Source organism: Ranitomeya variabilis, chromosome 1 (assembly GCF_051348905.1).
Source record: "Ranitomeya variabilis isolate aRanVar5 chromosome 1, aRanVar5.hap1, whole genome shotgun sequence".
NCBI classification, from domain to species: Eukaryota; Metazoa; Chordata; class Amphibia; order Anura; family Dendrobatidae; genus Ranitomeya; species Ranitomeya variabilis.
The window spans coordinates 849,539,120-849,559,776 of NC_135232.1; the positions used below are offsets into that span (position 1 = coordinate 849,539,120).

Sequence of the window (20,657 nt, forward strand, 5' to 3'; positions counted from 1 at the left end):
TTAAACAAATAAAATACCATTTTTCTCACCTATTTGGGTTTTAAACTCGGTTTCTTCTTTTTCTATTGTTCATGATATATATTGCAGATATGCCCTTTAATATGTCCATGTTACATATGCAGTGGCAGAAATAGGAATGTATTGCATTATTCACCACTTTATATCATTATAGCTATTCCCCTTGCATGGGTATGGTGTTTTTTGAGACTGTTGTGATTAAATAGGGTAAGTGCAAGTTAGTGACGAGAACTATTAATGGGTTAATATAAAAAATGTGCAAGATCACACATTCTTAATTCAAGGAAATTGCACATTTTGCACATCACATTTGATGTAATGACTGCAGAGCTTTCTGTCTTCCCAGCAGATAACCATTTACAGATTGTCAAGTAATGGTTAATTATTGAATTGTTTTCCCAAAAACTACCATGGCTTATATTAGCAAAATGTGAAGATATGGAGTCCTGTATATTGATCATAATTGTATGAAAATCTCTGACATAACACCATGTTACAAAACTACATAGATGGATAGATATTTACAGTAAGTCTGTAGTATAGAAATAGAATAATTCAACTTATTTGTTAAATCGCACCTCTGTCCAAAACCAAGAAACTAAGTTTTGCTTGGAACTACATTTACTAGCTTACCTTCCTTTAAGTCCTACCAAAAGTAATATACGGTCTCACATTAAAACTTGACAATGCATTTAGAATTTGTATGATTGAAATATTTGTTGTCCTACTTATTATTATTTTTGGCATGGTTTCTTTGATTCCCAGTCATTGCCAGAAAAATGGCAGCTGGCCTCTGAAACTGCACACAGTACATTGGTAGTCTGAGACCCTCCCCCTGTTTTTGGTGAAAAGTCTGAGAAGACCTCTTGAATTTTCCAGAGGCTGCTTTGTACGGATTCCTTACATTAAAGAACAGTCCATAGCTCTTCATTTTCTCATCACTGAATGTCCGACTAACGTTTCTATAGACTAATGAGTGAAAAGCCAATTATACATGAAAACCAAGAATCCATGAACTGCTGCTCTTATATACTCCTTCATAAGTTCTGCATCCCCAACTTCAAATATGGCAGGCACGGTACTGCATAAGGAACGTGCCTCTGACTGTGGAGCCCATATGACAAACGCCAATAAAATACTGTCATTGTCAGTTCCCCCCCTTGCACCACTCCCCTTGGTGATGCACTAATTGGGATGCCCAGCCGGCCAATGGTTCTTAAAGGGGGAGGGTCCTACGGCCACACCTACAGGGGTTAAATCCAGGTGTCCGGGACAGTAACTTCCTCTTTCCCCCGGCGGACACCTCCATTGTTAACGTTACTAAGTCACAGCGGAAGAAGTGTAGGAGGGCAAAGATTCATAACTGCTCTTTGGCCAACTCGCCTGTCGATCATGGACAGGAGCTCGGTGTGAGCCACCCGTTATGAAATGTAATTGCCTTTTCTCTGCTTATGCAATTAATAAACTGTTACCGACCTGTTCAACCTACCTAGGACTGTGTGTGCTTCATTACGGGATTGGTGGGAAGGGTGAAGGCACTAGTTACGACACGCAGGTCTCCACAGTCTGGCTCCTTCCTAATGTTGACCCATTTTCTTCTTTAAAGGTGCAGAACACTTTTACCCTTCTACTGCTTAAATGTCTCACTCAGTTCTTGCTTCATTCTACATAATTAGTACTTCACCTGTAATTCTACTTTTTGCTCTATATCTTAATTGCCCACTACCAGCTTTCTAAATCTTGTCAGATTCTCGAAAATGACAAGATTTTTAACAATTCTTCCCACTGTTTTTCAAATGTACTAAGGGCTTTCCTCTTTATATATACAGCTCTGGCAAAAATTAAGAGACCATCACATCAAAACCCTCTGGAATGTAATCAAGATGATGTTGGATAGTCACAAGCCATCAAACAAAGAAGAACTGCTTACATTTTTGCGAAGAAGCAGTGTGAAAGACTGGTGGAAACTGGAAAGCATGCCAAGAAGCATGAAAGCTGTGATTAAAAATCATGGTTATTGCACAAAATATTGATTTCTGAACTCTTCCTGAGTTAAAACATTAGTAATGTTGTTTCTGAATGATTATAAACTTGTTTTTTTTGTATTATTTGAGGTCTGAAAGCACTAGGGTTTTTTTTTTTTTTATTTTGACCATTTCTCCTTTTCGAAAAAAAAGTGTATTGCTCGGAAATTCGGAGACATGTTGTCAGAAGTTTGTAGACTAAAAGAACAATTTACATTTTACTCAAAAATATACGGTACCTATAAAGAGAAAAATCAGACAAACTGAACATTTTGCAGTGGTCTTTTAATTTTTTGCCAGAACTGTATATCTTTCATTTTAGGTGTGTAGTAACATTCAGAGCATTTATTATTTCTTCTAATCTAGATGGTTTATCCTCCAACCAATGTTCCGATATAATTTTCCTAGTATACTAAAATAATTTTAGCAGCATCCAGTTGTTCGGCAGCTATACAAGATATCCCAACAATCCCACTTTAGGATTTCTATGCACTGTTACACCATGTATTCTATGAATTAATCATATTACCCCCTACGAAAGGTCTTGCAATGCCCCACATTCCCAAAATATATGCTTAAAATCTGCCTAGGTCACTTCACGTCAGTTCTTAGACCCATTTTCCATAATATTTTGGGGGAACTATACTCTCTGTGGATTGTGCATAACTGAACTTTTTTTGCCACATTCAAGGATTAAACTCATGGATAGTCCACTACTGTTTTTCTTCCCATGCTTTCGTATCTATTCTTCTTACATCCACCTTCCAATTTTTTTTTAAAGTCTTCATTGTGTCTCCAATGTGTCTAGACAGTTTTTCTTATACATTTGATATTATTGCCTTTGTGGATTTAGGTGTGACAATACGCTCTAGAATTGCTAAGCATCCTATATCTAAATTTGTTCTTCTAGCTTGGGTGTGAAGACCATGCTGAACTTGTAGAAACTAATAAAACAAGTTATTAGTAGGTACGAGCTATTGACCAAGGCAAGGACAGATTTAGACCAGTTATCTCATAAAGACAAGAGCTATCCATACATCCTATTAAGACCTGTGGATATAACAGAGTCTCCTGTTTGGGCTCTACTTTGTAATCCATAGTGGAAAGCTGTTTCACTGGTGGACCCAACCCTTTTTATTATTGTACATTGTCAGTCATTCTTTTGAAATAGCTGGCATGTATTACTAAATGTAAATGTAAGGCAAGGTGATGCTTCCAACTGATTACCAGGGTTGAATTTTATATTTCATATTGCTATTTAGATGCTGCCATAAGCATTTAATACAAAAAATGTGACCAGCCGCTTGGTCCTCCCCCCAAAAAAGTTATATTTAATAAAAATAGCTACAAAATATATTTAGAACTGCAATGCCTTTGAAACATATATGTGCAGCTTTATAGAATATGTAGCATTTCATCCATTCCCACTAATAATTTTTCACAGGTCACGGTATATGGAGTAACAATAGAAAACATAAAATACTGGCTAAAATGTAACATGCACCAAAGCAATACAAAAAAGCCATACTTACTAATAATCCCTATGGGAATACAGTCAGATTTTCCTTGTCCTTCATTCGTAGGTACTGAGGAATAAGAGATTTGCCAGCTCATGTCAAGCTATGCTATAGAAGGCAGAACGCAAGTAAAGGTCACAATCCAGAAAGTGCTCCTCACATTTATGACCTGCAAACACTATAATCTGCCTCCATGAACAAGTCATATGATATTCACCTACCTAACAGCAATTCATTTTACTAATTACAAGTAGTCCCTTGTTAGATTACTAGAATTAGTGAAATCACCCCAGGCTTTCTAAGTTTCTTCTGAGCAATTTAACAATAATTAACATAGGTTTTAATATATGTCTAACAGCTCCATTAGCCTTACTCCATTAAAACCATGTAAATGGCATGTTAGATGGTCAAGAAAAGGGTAAATGTGCATTAAACTGTAATTAAAGTTGTGCTTAGTAGAGAAGTTAGGATATTAACAAGTAAAAGTAGATTCTTCACAAAATTAGATTTGGTAACAAGTAACCACTAAGACGTTAAAAACAATGTTAAAATTAGGGTCAGCATAACTTAGTCACACCATCTAGGTGACTGTCATGTCCCTGAATGTAGGATTAATTCTAGTGCGTTTCAGTCTGTGTGATATTGTGTAACATATAGTGTTGCTTATTAAGTGATTGTTACATAAGGTGACCTAAAATAAGGGCAAATATACAGAAGAGATTTCCCATCTGAGCTCCTGCATCAAGGGGTCTTTTTTTCAAGGGGAAAAATGGAAGTTGTGCTAGGATATCTGTTCAAAGGAACTGCAACATTGGCAAAGGTCTTTTATAGTACCCAAAATTTAATCGTAATAAATAACATATCATTTATTATGTAAAACCAAAAGCAAGATAACTATATTGTTGAAGACATCAAGATCACACCAAAGCTGTCTTCCTTTTATAAGAGAATGTACTGTGTCAACCTTTGCTCATCAGAAATAAAATATTTAAGAGTCTTTGAAAATCTTGCATGGATTCGCCTAATGATGTCTGCTATATACTGTTTTTCTCTCCTGAAATAAAGGTTGCAAATAGTAATTGGAAACATTTTGGTCCTGAAAAGTGGTGTTCATTATGGAATATACAGAAATTACAGTAGCTTTTTAGGGGTGTAGACACAGAAAACCTATGGCTCCTGTGCAAAAAAAATCCAAGCTTGTTGACCTGTAGCCTATCTTCAAGTTACATTGCCTCATATTTAATATGCTGATTACATTTTTTTTTGTACTGGACTGTATTGAAGGCTACGAGACCTTGTTAGTATGACTTGTTAACACAACAGTAAATACAGTAAGTTGCTAATCAGTTGATGCTCAATCACTGAGACATCCATAAATCCAGAATGGGTCTCCAGAGTCCCTGTTCGTTTTAGATTTTTTTTAGATTTGTTGTTTCAGATGCACATTGCCGTTCTATATGTTGCCTATGGGAATGACAGAGTATAGCACTTGTGATTGGTGAAGGACCCAGCAGTCAGCAATTAACAACCATCGACTGGATTAATAATATAATGTTATAATGGGCCAACCCCTGTGACCATGTGGAAGCTCAATCAAACAGAGTATCTGGTATTGGCTGTCTAGAAGTCTAGAATGATGTAATGTCTATGTAATCTGTGTAAGACCCATAGAGATCATTGTCAGGGAAGGTAGTAGGGGCAGACAAAAGCTTTAGGAAGCTTGTTTTCAACTACCTGTGGCCGCCAGAATAAACTCCCTATAGTTCTCTGGACCATGGCAATTGAATTTGTATAGACTGTGTTTGTCCACCCTTGACTTCTATAGGCAATAATTCTAGCTTCACTGATCATGACTTCTATATTACTAATCAGCTAGCACACTTAATCCCTTGTAACCTGCAGACAGAAATCCTACAAATACATAGGCCCTGTTTCATCAAGCAATTTATGCCAATTTTCAAGTATAAAACTCCTTGAAAAGTCACAAAGATTTAGTGTAACTTGAAGTTGTAAAAAAAATCTTGCAACAGCAGCTCTGGCAAAAATTATGAGACCACCACATCAAAACCCTGTCATGGGCAGCCCAATCTTCAGACCTGAAATCCATTGAAAACCTCTGGAATGTAATCAAGAGGATGATGGATAGTCACAAGCCATCAAACAAAGAAGAACTGCTTAAATTTTTGCCCCAGGAGCAGTGTGAAAGACTGGTGGAAAGCATGCCAAGCAGCATGAAAGCTGTGATTAAAAATCATGGTTATTCCACAAAATATTGATTTCTGAACTCTTCCTGAGTTAAAACATTAGTTTTGTTGTTGCTAAATGACTAGATGGAGGCCTTCATGTCCTCAGAACTCCCAACCCTTATCCTGGGAGACTTCAACATCCCCATTAACAGCCTCACTTCCACATCTGCATCCCAGCTTCTTTCACTAACCACTCCTCTAGGCCTCTCACAGCTCTTAACCTTTGAAACACATAAAGATGGTAACACCCTTGACCTGGTCTTCGTCCGGCTCTGTTCAATCTCCTACCTAGATAACTCACCACTTCCCCTCTCTGACCACAACATTCTCTCCTTCACACTCACAATTCCACGCCCAACCCAGCACCCTTCTACCTACCGCACATTCAGAAATCTACACGCTATCAACCCTCACACACTTTCAGACTCCCTACACTCATCATTATCCCCAATCTCTTTTTCCTGCCCTGATCTCGCTGTACATCACTACAATGACACTCTTAGAAGCACCCTTGACCAAGTAGCGCCTCTCACCCTCAGAACCTCCAAGCACAGAGTTAAACAGCCCTGGTGTCATGTCAGACGCTGTTCAGACCAGGTCGTTCGACAGACAGCGGTAATTCCGCTTTTGACCACTATTTGCTCATTGGCGTCGGCTAGGTTTTGTCCAGCTGTTCCAGGGTTAATTTACCTGATCCTCGGATTGGAAGCTGGCCCATGCCCATGGCCTTTAAATAGTTCTCCGGATCATTGGGCGTCGCCGATTATAGCTTCTGTCTTGTGCGTTGTTATCTCGGTCCGGAGTGGAGAGCTGGTTGTTGGAGATTCGTTGCTGGTGGTGTATTTTCCTTAGTCTTATTTACTCCTTCCTATATTTGTATTTATTTTGCCCTGCACATTTATAGTGTATTCCTGAGTGACTGCGGCGTGGTGTATATTTTCCTTTATCCTTGTCTGTGCTAACTGTGGGTATTGGTGTATTACCTCTTCACTGGGTGGTGGGCAGTTGGTGTCAGCCTAGGGTTGAAACAGGAGACAGGGCAAGGATCGAGGCCTAGACATGCACACCATCAGTATAAACTCTAGGTAGAGGGTCAGTCAGGATTTCCCTAGTCTGAGGGAAATTGCAGGGGCCCGGGTTATTAGCTCTTGCTCACCTAGTCTCCCCGTGACATTATAATCGGCCCAACAAAAAAAAAAAAAAAGGGGGGTTCTCTTTTTTTTTTCTCTCTTGTCATGGATCCCATGACTTCCATAACCCGCCAGTTGGAGGCGCTGTCCCTACAGGTCACTGAGTTGAGGGGGGCAGTTCAGCAACAGGGACTAGCAGTATCTAATGTGCAAGCTGGAGCGACAGGAAGAGTTGCTGAGCCTAAATTCCCTTTGCCTGAAAAATTTGCTGGGGAGCGCAGTAAATTTGTTTCTTTTCGTGAAGCTTGCAAACTATATTTCCGTATGCGCCCGATCTCCTCGGGTAATGAGGCTCAGCATGTGGGCCTGGTGTTGACATTGTTAAGCGGGGATCCCCAAGCATGGGCGTTTTCTTTGCCATCTGATTCTGCTGCATTTGACTCTGTGGAGTGTTTTTTTTCTTCTCTTGGGAAAATCTACGATGAACCTGACAGAATGGCTCTAGCAGAATCTAAGATACGCACTATTCACCAGGGGGAGCGAGTTGCAGAGGATTACTGTTCTGAATTTCGTCGCTGGGCGATCGATACACAATGGAATGATCCAGCATTGCGGAGTCAGTTTATTCATGGGGTTTCTGGAAGGGTTAAAAAAGCCCTTCTGATGTACGAGACTCCTGCTTCTCTAGATTCCGCTATGAGTCTGGTTGTCCGCATTGATCGCCGTTTGCGTCAGGGGGAGCATGAGACACCGCCTATGGGAGAGGGTTTGGGTCCACGTGAGGTTGCTGCAGGTGAGCCCACGGAACCTTTGCAAATCGCAGGGGTATCACATGTTAAGAATCGAGGCCCTGAGCTCAGGAAGCAGGGAGCCTGTTTTTACTGTGGTAAAACTGGTCATTTTATTAACATCTGTCCTCTGCTGTCTAAGAAAAACGCAACGGCGGAAAACTTCTAAGCTCAGACGGTGTGGAGGAGACCAATCTGAGCTTATGTATATCCTCCATGGTGGTTTCTCAATGCATGCTCCCTGCTAAGGTTTTTATCGCTGGCAGTGAGCTGCCAATTACTGTTTTGTGGATAGTGGTTCAGCCACAAATCTCATTGATGAGGAGTTTGCGCGCACAGCAGGTTTTAGGATTGAAAAACTGTCTCATCCTATCCGTGTGGTCACCATCAATGCTGCTCCTCTCTCTCAGGGGGAGATTACTGAATTTGTGGCTGAGGTGAAACTCCACATTGGGGTTCTACATTCCGAGCGGGTTACATGTAAGGTGCTCAGGAATCTTCCTGCTCAGGTGGTTTTGGGTTTTCCTTGGTTATCCATGCACAACCCGGTAATTGACTGGAAAACTCAGGACATAATTCAGTGGAGCGAGTTCTGCCAGAAGAATTGCCTGGCCACATGTGTGGCTGCGGTGACTTCAAGCGTTCCGGAGTCACTTCTGGATTTTGTGGATGTGTTCTCTGAAAAGGGTTGCTCAGAGTTGCCGCCACATTGCCCCTATGACTGTTCTATCAGGTTTAAACCAGGGGCCAAGTTGCCTAAAGCAAGGATGTTTAACATCTCCGGTCCGGAGAGACAAGCGTTAAAAGATTATATTGCTGAAAGCTTGAGCAAAGGGCACATCAGGCCGTCATCCTCACCGGTGGCAGCAGGGTTCTTCTTTGTGAAGAAGAAATATGGCGGATTACGCCCATGTTTGGATTTCAGGGAGTTGAACCAGATTACGGTTCGTGATCCATACCCGATGCCACTGATACCAGATTTGTTCAACCAGGTGGCGGGTGCTAAGTGGTTTACCCAGATTGACCTCAGGGGGGCATACAACCTCATAAGACTCCGTCAAGGTGATGAGTGGAAGACGGCTTTTAATACCCCTGATGTTATGATCTGGTGGCCTAGGAGCAGCATGAGACGTACTCTGGAGAAGGTGGTACCTGTACTGACCGCAGACCCTGAACTTAACACCGCAACTAGAAGTAGCCGTGGAATGTACCTAACACTCCCTAGACATCTCGACACAGCCGGAGGACTAATTACCCCTAGAGATAGAAAAGGGAAAAGTATCTTGCCTCAGAGAAAATCCCCAAAGGATAGACAGCCCCCTACAAATATTGACTGCGAGAGGAGAGGGAAATAACATACGCAGACTGAAATCAGAATTTAGCAAAGGAGGCCACTTCTAGCTAAATAGAAAGGGTAGGACAGAGTACTATGCGGTCAGTATTAAAACACTAGAAAATATCCACCACAGAAAATACAAAATCTCCACATCTAACTAAAGACATGGAGGGTATATCTGCATCTCCAGAGATACAAGCTTGGCTGAACAAATCCTTATACAGCCCAAGCTGGACAAAACAAAACATGGAAAATAACTTGAACGATCAGGCCCACAGCATGTGGACTGCAAAAAACAAAGCCAGAACTTATCTTTGTTGAAATGAACAGCAAGCAAGAGAGACCAGGCAGGGAAGTGAATCCTCCAGGAAACAATGGACAACTGGCACTAACTAAAGGGTCAAGCAAGACTAAATAGCCCAGTCAGAATTGCAATAAGTGGACACACCTGATGAATGCTGCGATCCAAAGACAGCAGCGCTACCACTTATAACCACCGGAGGGAGCCCAAGAGCAGAATCCACAACACCCTGAGTGTTATGATCCGGTGACCTTGGAGCCGCATGAAACTTTCTCTGGAGTAGGTGGAAACTATACTGACCGCAGATCCTGAACTAACACCGCAACTAGAAGTAGCCGTGGGGTGTGCCTAACAAACCCTCGACACAGCCGGAGGACTAAATACCCCTATAGATGGAAATAGGAATACTACCATGCCTCAGAGCAGAACCCCAAAGGATAGGCAGCCCCAACGAATATTGACTGTGAGTAGGAGAAGAAAAGACACACGCAGGCCGAAAACAAGATTTAGCAAAAGAGGCCACTCTAGCTAAATAGGTAAGGATATGACAGAATACTAGCCTGTCAGTATTAAAACCCTTCAAAAAATATCCACAGCAGATAATACAAAAAATTCCACAATCTAACTAAAGACGTGGAATGAATATCTGCAACCCCAGAGAATCCAACAAGACTGAGAAAATACTGACACAATCTAAGCTGGACAAGAAAACACAAAAGAATAGCACTGAATCGTGAAGCACACAGCATGTGCGCCACAGAAACAAAACCAGACACTTATCTTTGCTGATTTGGCAGAAAGGCAGGAGGAACCAGGCAGATGTCCAACACCTCCCAACAACAATTGACAACTGGCAAGGACTAATGAATCCTGCACACCTAAATACCCCAGTCAGAACTGCAATCAGCAGAAACACCTGACCAGGACTGCAACTCAGGGACAACTGCATTACCACTTACCACCACCGGAGGGAACCCAAAAGCAGAATTCACAACACCTGAGGGTCATTTTGAAAATTTGGTGATGCCTTTTGGGTTGACTAACGCACCTGCAGTGTTCCAACATTTCATCAATGATGTGTTCTCGCATGTTTTGGGGAAATTCGTTATCGTGTACCTAGATGACATCCTCAGTCATATATTCTTGCGACCATGATGCTCATTTAAATCATGTCAGGCAGGTGTTACAGCTTCTCAGAGAGAATAAGCTGTATGCTAAACTTGAGAAATGTGTATTTTCTGTTCAAGAGTTGCCTTTCTTGGGTTATATTGTGTCTGCTTCTGGTTTTGAAAATGGATGCCGCTAAGGTGCAAGCGGTGCTGCATTGGGAACGTCCTGATAACCTGAAAGCACTTCAGCGGTTTCTTGGGTTTTCTAACTACTATAGGAAATTTATCAAGGATTTTTCCATCATTGCTAAACCGCTAACTGACATGACTAAAAAGGGTACCAATTTCTCCGTTTGGCCTGAGGCTGCTGTGCGCGCATTTGAATTTCTTAAGAAGAGTTTTGTTTCAGCCCCCATTCTTGTGCAGCCAGACGTATCAAAACCCTTTGTTGTGGAAGTCGATGCGTCTGAGGTTGGTGTGGGGGCGGTACTATCTCAAGGCTCATCTTTGAGTGGTTTGCGTCCATGCGCCTATTTCTTCAAGAAACTGTCGTCCGCCGAACGTAACTACGATATCGGCAACAGGGAGTTGTTGGCAATCAAGTTGGCCTTTGAGGAATGGCGACACTTCTTGGAGGGGTCGGTACATCAGGTTACTGTTATTACCGATCATAAGAATCTGCTGTATTTGGAGTCAGCCAAGCGTCTGTCCCCCAGGCAGGCTCGCTGGGCATTGTTTTTCACGCGGTTCAATTTTGTTGTCACTTACAGACCGGGGTCTAAAAACACTAAGGCGGATGCTCTGTCCAGGTGTTTTCCGGGGGGTGAACCTAGGGAGGATCCAGTACCCATCCTCCAAAAGGGTGTTGTGGTTTTGGCTCTCACTACCGAGGTTGAGGCTGAGATTGCCGAGGCTCAGGAGGAGGTACCATCTGAGCTTCCCATCAACAAATCTTTTGTACTGCTTCATCTCCGCCTAAAGGTTTTGGCGGAGCATCATGATGCTGTCCTGGCTGGCCACCCAGGGGTTAGAGGTACCTTGGAGTTGGTGTCACGTCGGTTTTGGTGGCCCAGGATCCGACAGGATGTGGTCTCATACGTGTCAGCTTGTACCACGTGCGCTAGGGCTAAGACGACCCGCTCCCGTCCTGTTGGCACACTACTTCCTCTTGAAGTACCTAGTAAGCCATGGACGGAAATCTCCATGGATTTCATCACTGATTTGCCCTCATCAGCTGAGAACACGGTCATCTTGGTGATTGTTGATCGGTTTTCAAAAATGTCGCACTTTGTGCCTTTGCCTTCGTTGCCTAACGCTAAGACTCTGGCTCAGGTATTTGTGCAGGAGGTGGTCAGACTTCATGGGGTTCCATCTGACATCGTGTCTGATAGGGGGTCTCAGTTTGTGGCAAAATTTTGGAGAGCATTTTGCTCACGGCTGGGGATCAAGTTGTCTCATTCTTCGGCGTTCCATCCTCAGTCAAATGGTCAGACTGAGCGTATGAACCAAAATTTGGAACAGTACTTACGCTGCTTTGTCTCTGATAACCAGGAGGAGTGGTCTACCTTTCTTCCTTTGGCTGAGTTTGCCATCAATAATCACCCCCAGGAGTCATCTGGGGAGTCTCCGTTTTTTTGTGTTTACGGGCTACATCCTCAATTTTGTACCTTGAGTCAGAGGGGCTCTTCCGGCGTTCCGGAGGAGGATCAGTTAGGAGCACAATTATCATCAGTCTGGAGGAGAGTTAAACAGCGCCTGTTGAGTGTGGGTGCTAGGTACAAACATGTGGCTGACAGTAGGCGTGTGCCAGGTCCGGACCTGAGTGTGGATGACTGGGTGTGGTTATCCACAAGAAACATAAGACTCAAAATACCATCCCTTAAATTGGGTCCACGGTTTATTGGTCCATTTAGGGTCACCGCCGTCATTAACCCAGTAGCGTACCGATTGGAGCTCCCTACAGTGTATAAGATACACAACGTGTTCCACAGGTCTCTTCTAAAGAAGGTGGTGGGTTCTGTGGACGCGGCGCCTATGCCACCTCCAGTCTTGGTGGATGGTAATTTGGAGTTTGAAGTCTCCAAGGTGGTTGACTCTCATGTAGTGCGTCGTACTTTACAGTACTTGGTACACTGGTGTGGTTATGGGCCTGACGAGAGGTCCTGGGTACCAGCCTCGGATATTCATGCGGATCGGCTGGTCAGGTTTTTTCATCATCGCCATCCAGACAAGCTGGGTCCTATAAGCCGTGAGGGCCCTGGGGTCCCTCGTAGAAGGCGCGGTACTGTCATGTCGGACGCTGTTCAGACCAGGTCGTTCGACAGACAACGGTAATTCCGCTTTTGACCACTATTTGCTCATTGGCGTCGGCTAGGTTTTGTCCAGCTGTTCCAGGGTTAATTTACCTGATCCTCGGATTGGAAGCTGGGCCATGCCCATGGCCTTTAAATAGTTCTCCGGATCATTGGGCGTCGCCGATTATAGCTTCTGTCTTGTGCGTTGTTATCTCGGTCCGGAGTGGAGAGCTGGTTGTTGGAGATTCGTTGCTGGTGGTGTATTTTCCTTAGTCTTATTTACTCCTTCCTATATTTGTATTTATTTTGCCCTGCACATTTATAGTGTATTCCTGAGTGACTGCGGCGTGGTGTATATTTTCCTTTATCCTTGTCTGTGCTAACTGTGGGTATTGGTGTATTACCTCTTCACTGGGTGGTGGGCGGTTGGTGTCAGCCTAGGGTTGAAACAGGTGACAGGGCGAGGGTCGAGGCCTAGATATGCACACCATCAGTGTAAACTCTAGGTAGAGGGTCAGTCAGGATTTCCCTAGTCTGAGGGAAATTGCAGGGGCCTGGGTTATTAGTTCTTGCTCACCTAGTCTCCCCGTGACACCTGGCTCACATCGCAAACCCAATTTCTCCAGTGATGCTCTAGGAGTGCTGAACGCTTATGAAGGAAAACTCGCACACCAGAAGACTTCATACACTTCAAATTTATGTTAAAAACCTATAACTCTGCCCTTCACCTCGCCAAACAGACCAACTTCACCACTCTGATCTCCTCACTATCCAACAACCCCAAAAATCTTTTTGACACCTTTCACTCCCTCCTCAAGCCAAAAGCACAAGCCCCTATCACAGACATTTGTGCTGATGACCTGGCCTCCCACTTTATAGAGAAAATAGATAACATCCGTCAGGAAATCCGCTCCCAGACTCCAAGCGCAGCAACTCCCATACCTCCCTGCATTTCCCCTCGCTCACTCTCCACATTCGATCCCATCACAGAAGACGAAATCTCCAGGCTCCTCTCTTCTTCTCATCCGACTACATGCACTGCCAACCCATTCCCTCACATCTCCTCCAGTCTCTCTCTCCAGTCGTCATAACTCACCTAACCACAATCTTTAATCTCTCCCTCTCCTCTGGCATTTCCCCTCCTCCTTCAAACACTCTATCATTACTCCATTATTAAAGAAACCCGCCCTCGACCCATCCTGCACAAACAACTGCAGACCAGTTTCCAATCTCCCCTTCATCTCTAAACTCTTGGAGCACCTGGTCTACTCCCGCCTTACCCGTTACCTCTCCACTCATTCCCTCCTAGACCCTTCACAGTCCGGTTTCCGCCCTCTACATTTGACAGAAACGGCACTTATCAAGGTGACCAATGACCTTCTGACAGCAAAATGTAATGGTGACCACTCTCTGCTCATTCTTCCCGACCATTCTGCAGCTTTCGACACTGTTGACCACCCTCTCCTACTCTCTAGGCTCCAGTTACTAGGCATTAAGGACACTGCTCTCCTGGTTCTCCTATCTTTCTGACCGCTCCTTCAGTGTTCTGTTCTCTGGCTCTACTTCATCTCTCCTTCCTCTCACTGTCGGGGTACCTCAGGGCTCAGTCCTTGGCCCCCTTCTCTTCTCCCTCTACACGGCCCCAATTGGACAGACCATCAGCAGATTTGGCCTTCAATACCATCTTTATGCTGATGACACACAACTATACACGTCATCCCCTGACCTTACTCCCGCTGTACTACAGAACACCAGTGACTGTCCGCAGTCTCCATGTCTGCTCTCTATCTGAAACTCAACCTCTCCAAAACTGAATTTCTTCTGCTCCCGCCATCTACTAACCTCCCTAAATCTGACATTCCCCTCTTTGTAGGTTACACCATAACAACACCCCGGCAGCAGGCACGCTGTCTGGGTGTTATGTTTGACTCCAATCTCTCCTTCACATCCCATATACAATCTCTTGCCCACTCGTCCCACTCGCCCGCTTACACCTAAAGAACATCTCTAGAATCCGTCCTTTTCTCACCATGGAAACAACAAAAACCCTCACTGTCACCTTGATCCACTCCCGCCTGGACTACTGCAATGCTCTACTAACTGGCCTCCTCCTTACTCGACTTTCCCCTCTCCAGCCTATCCTTAATGCAGCAGCCAGGGTTGTCCATCTGGCTAATCATTACTTGGACACGTCCGCTCTTTGCAGGATACAATTCAAAGTACACAGTGCGGCACCCCCTTACATCTCCTCTCTCATTTCGGTCTATCGGCCTAACCGACCTCTGCGCTCTGCAAATTACTTTTGATTAACCTCAGCACTAATCCGTACCTCCCACTCCCGACTCCAAGACTTCTCCCGTGCTGCGCCAATCCTCTGAAATGCTCTACCCCAAGATATTAGGACCTTCCACAATTTACATAGTTTTAGGCGCTCCCTCAAAACACATTTGTTCAGAGCGGCCTATCACAATGCCTAATCAAAGTCATTTTATGTTTGTGTGTAGCCTATTCACTATCCCCATCTATCCCCCACCCCCTGAAGATGGCTGGACCATCATTTTAAATACATCATTGTAAAAACACACCTGTACTTTGTATCTCCCCCACCTCATTGTAGATTGTAAGCTCTCACGAGCACTGTCATCTTATTTTGCTTTAATTATTGTATTGCTAACGTTATTACTTATGACTGTTGTGTTTGAAACTGTTAAGATATAAAGGGCTGCGGAATATGTTGGCGCTATAAAAATAAAGATTATTATTATTATTATTATGATTATTATTAATTGTCTGTGTACTGAACATACCACACCTCCTGGGCAGGGGAGGAAGCAAAAGACAATACTGACATTACAGCAGGAGATCGCAGAGGATACATTTTGTGAGGTAAAATATTTTTTAAAAACAGTCAGTGAAATATTTTACCTCACAAAATGAATCCATTGTGATCCCCTGCTGTAATGTCAGTATTGTGTTTTGCTTCCTCCCCTGCCCAGGAGATGTGGTTTGCTCCGTACACGGTCAGACACACTCACCCCTGTGTCTGACCATGTACAGAACATACCACAGCTCCTGGGCAGGGGAGAAAGCAAAAGTCAATACTGGCAATATGTTGGTACCAGCAGCAGTTTCCATATTGAGACACCCATTACTTGGGTGTCCCAATATGGCGGTCGGTGAACTTCCTCCGCTTGGAATTCTGGGATACGGTGACATTTGGACAGAACAGGAAATGAAAACATTGCAAGGCAATTATATAAATAGATTGTTAACTTGTTTTCTTTGCATTATTTGAGGTCTGAAAGCACTGGTTATTTTTCTTAATTTTGACCATTTCTCCTTTTCGGAAAAAAACTCCAAAATGTCTTGCTTGAAAATTCGGAGACATGTTGTCAGAAGTTTATAGACTAAAAGAACAATTTACATTTTACTCAAAAATATACCTATAAAAAGAAAAATCAGACAAACTGAACATTTTACAGTGGTCTCTTAATTTTTGCCAGAGCTGTATTTGTGCTTTTACCCCAATCCTAGCCAGCTCTGACAACTTTTTGAGAAGTGAGTAAAGCTTAGGTTGGACAGAGTGTTGTTAAGCATGCCAGACAAATTTAACAAAATTTTTACCCTGCAAAAGTGGCGTAAATTGAAACAGAAAAGTATGTCCCCGCTTGAAGTAACATTTCTAGCGGTGCCACATGACAATTGAAAGGTGCACAAAATTCAGTATGAGGTGCACACATGTCAATATATTTGGTGCATCCAGCGCTCCCATTTATTAGGACTGTGGTGCAAAACACGTGTCATAATAAATCATGGCCGTAATATTTTAGTATAGTTTATTACTTATCTTACACAGTGTACAGACATCGAGCTTGAGGACCATCGATCACACCTTCCTATAACTCTTTATAGCTGTCCACATCTTTACTCATTTACCTGTTAGTTGTATATTGTCTAGCTTTTACACAGAAGAGATTATGTTCCTCGCGTTATGGCATTTTAACAAGGTATGAAATGCAGCACAAATATTTCACAGACCACACTGTATAATTGTATATGGCAGTGGTGGCACGCCAGTCCTCACATAAATGGTGTCATATTCCTGGAAAGTGTAATAAGGGCAGCACTTCATCGGTACCAGGGCCGGACTGGGACTAAAATTCAGCCCTGGCATTTGAAGTTACACAGGCCCACTTGTCACATGGTGACTGTATAATATCTTTGTACACTTGTAGGCAGGGCCGGTTTTAGGCAAAGTGGGGCCCTAGGCAAAGTTTAAAATGGGGCCCCAAATGCTAACATATTGCACATCACACAGAAGCCTTTCTGTTGTATTTACGTGCGCTGAGTTCAGGCCGCTAAACGAGTTTGATCGACAATACTGAAGTTGTTCAACGCTTGTTTCCCGGCCTCTTTCCACCAGCTGAGGAATAATGATGAGACAGAACGATCACTAATAGATCACCATACAGTATCATGTTTTCAGCAGCACATCTACAGTTTACACTGGCAATGTGCTGCTGACAACAAGGCTTTTTGTTCCAGCAAAAACAATCCGAATATGCAGCATTTTACTTGTTTAGTAAAATACACCCCATAGTCCTCCATATATTATAATGTGCTCCATAGTCCTCCATATAGTATAATACACTCCCTATAGTCCTCCATATATTAAAATACACTGCTCAGTCCTCCACATAGTATAATACACTCCTCATAGTCCTCCATATAGCATAATACAATCCTCATAGTCCTCCATATAGCATAATACAATCCTCATAGTGCTCCATATAGTATAATGCACCGCCACAGTAATCCATGTAGTACAATTCACTTCCCATAGTATAATGCACCCCATAGTTCTTCATATAGTATAACGTATTCCCCATAGTCCTCGATACAGTATAATGCAGCCCACATATAGTATAATGCAGCCACCCCAGAGTATAATGCAGCCACCCCAGAGTATAATGCAGCCACCCCAGAGTATAATGCAGCCACCCCAGAGTATAATGCAGCCACCCCAGAGTATAATGCAGCCACCCCAGAGTATAATGCAGCCACCCCAGAGTATAATGCAGCCACCCCACAGAGTATAATGCAGCCACCCCAGAGTATGTAACCCCCATAGAATATAATACAGCCCACCTCCCCATAATATATAATGTAGCCCCCCATAGAATATAATGCAGCCCCCCATAGTATATAACGCAGCCTCCCCCATAGAATATAATATACCCCCACAATAGTATATAACACAGCCACATAGTACATAACATGGCCTCCCCCATAGAATATAATATAATCCACATAGTATATAGCAAAGCCCGCATATTATATAGCACAAACCGCATAGTATACAGCACAGCCTGCATACTATAGCACAGCTCGCGTAGTAGATAACACAGCCCACACAGCAGTATTCAGCACAGACCACACAGTAGTATACAGCACAGACCACACAGTAGTATACAGCACAGCCCACGTAGAAGTATACAGCACAGTCCACACAGTAGTATACAGCACAGCCCACAGAGTAATATATACAGCACAGCCCACAAAGTAATATATACAGCACAGCCCACAAAGTAATATATACAGCACAGCCCACAGAGAACTATATACAGCACAGCCCACAGAGAACTATATACAGCACAGCCCACAGAGAACTATATAAAGCACAGCCCAGAGTACTATATACAGCACAGCCCAGAGTACTATATAAAGCACAGCCCAGAGAGTACTATATACAGCACAGCCCAGAGAGTACTATATACAGCACAGCCCAGAGAGTACTATATACAGCACAGCCCACAGAGTACTATATACAGCACAGCCCACAGAGTACTATATACAGCACAGCCCACAGAGTACTATATACAGCGCAGCCCACAGAGTACTATACACAGCACAGCCCACAGAGTACTATACACAGCACAGCCCACAGAGTACTATATACAGCACAGCCCACACAGTACTATATACAGCACAGCCCACAGAGTACTATATACAGCACAGCCCACAGATAACTATATACAGCACACAGTAGTATACAGCACAGAGCACAGCCCACAGAGAACTATATACAGCCCACAGTAGTATACAGCACAGAGCACAGCCCACAGAGAACTATATACAGCACAGAGCACAGCCCACAGAGAACTATATACAGCCCACAGTAGCATACAGCACAGAGCACAGCCCACAGATAACTATATACAGCCCACAGTAGTATACAGCACAGAGCACAGCCCACAGAGAACTATATACAGCACAGAGCACAGCCCACAGAGAACTATATACAGCCCACAGTAGCATACAGCACAGAGCACAGCCCACAGATAACTATATACAGCCCACAGTAGTATACAGCACAGAGCACAGCCCACAGAGAGCTATATACAGCCCACAGTAGTATACAGCACAGAGCACAGCCCACAGAGAACTATATACAGCCCACAGCAGTATACAGCACAGAGCACAGCCCACAGAGAACTATATACAGCCCACAGCAGTATACAGCACAGAGCACAGCCCACAGAGAACTATATACAGCCCACAGTAGTATACAGCACAGAGCACAGCCCACAGAGAACTATATACAGCCCACAGCAGTATACAGCACAGAGCACAGCCCACAGAGAACTATATACAGCCCACAGCAGTATACAGCACAGAGCACAGCCCACAGAGAACTATATACAGCCCACAGCAGTATACAGCACAGAGCACAGCCCACAGAGAACTATATATAGCACAGAGCACACAGTAGTATACAGCACAGAGCACAGCCCACAGAGAGCTATATACAGCCCACAGCAGTATACAGCACAGAGCACAGCCCACAGAGAACTATATACAGCCCACAGTAGTATACAGCACAGAGCACAGCCCACAGAGAACTATATACAGCCCACAGCAGTATACAGCACAGAGCACAGCCCACAGAGAACTATATACAGCCCACAGTAGTATACAGCACAGAGCACAGCCCACAGAGAACTATATACAGCCCACAGCAGTATACAGCACAGAGCACAGCCCACAGAGAACTATATACAGCCCACAGCAGTATACAGCACAGAGCACAGCCCACAGAGAACTATATACAGCCCACATCTCTTCTCTTCCTCCCCTCACCTCCTCCGAGAATGGCCCCACAGTCCAGAAAAAAAACAAACTCTCCTCACCTCTCCTCGTGCCCAGCGTTGCTTCCTGGTTCCTGCTCCTGTCTCAGCAGCTGCAGTCTGCCCGGGACACAGCAGGTGTGCGATGATATGACATCATCGCGCACCCGCAGTGTCAGAGGCAGAGCGGGGAATGATGGGAGAGGAGCGTCTGTAGACGCTCTCTCCTCCATCATTGCATTCAACTGTACCGGGCGGCGTCTATACGCCGGTATAGTTGAATGCGACGGCGGGGGCGGCGGATTGAGCGGCCCACCACTGGCACCGGCCCTTCTGGCATTTGCCAGAAGTGCCCTATGGCCAGTCCGGCCCTGATCGGTACTGTTTGGGTACTATTGTAGACATTTCTCTTGTCTTCTGTATATAGCAGCCTTTTAGCTTTTGGTACATTACTTCTATTTTCTAAAGCAGAAGATTTCAAACTAAATTTTACAAGTCAAATATGATGGAGGCTAAGGTTGGGGACTATTGTATTGCTATAGGTTGCCCCAGGTCATAACAAAAATGTCAATGATGTCCAAAATTTAATGGGAGTGATAAGGATTGACAGCATCGGCCAAAGACCTGCACATCTGCCAATGATATATTATTTTCCGAGTGCTGTGCATAATTGCATGAAGTACGTGTTTCAGCAAATTGGGTTGGGAAGGGATAACCACTATTTATGTGGTTACTGATTGCTCAAATGTGTATGCTTTTAATGTAGT

At 43.7% G+C, this 20,657-nt stretch overlaps 1 protein-coding gene and 1 long non-coding RNA gene across 13 annotated transcripts in view; one reads left to right on the forward strand and one right to left on the reverse strand.

The window, feature by feature from the left end:
* Positions 1-3,681, reverse strand: part of LOC143787775 (uncharacterized) — a 61,389-nt gene extending 57,708 nt beyond the window's left edge. Inside the window, exon 1 of the long non-coding RNA XR_013218463.1 lies at positions 3,575-3,681. This is a non-coding gene — a long non-coding RNA (uncharacterized LOC143787775). The remainder of the gene's footprint in view (positions 1-3,574) is intronic.
* SLC4A4 (solute carrier family 4 member 4) overlaps positions 1-20,657 on the forward strand; it is a 375,082-nt gene that overhangs the window by 218,395 nt on the left and 136,030 nt on the right. The gene's annotated exons all lie outside the window — the stretch shown is intronic.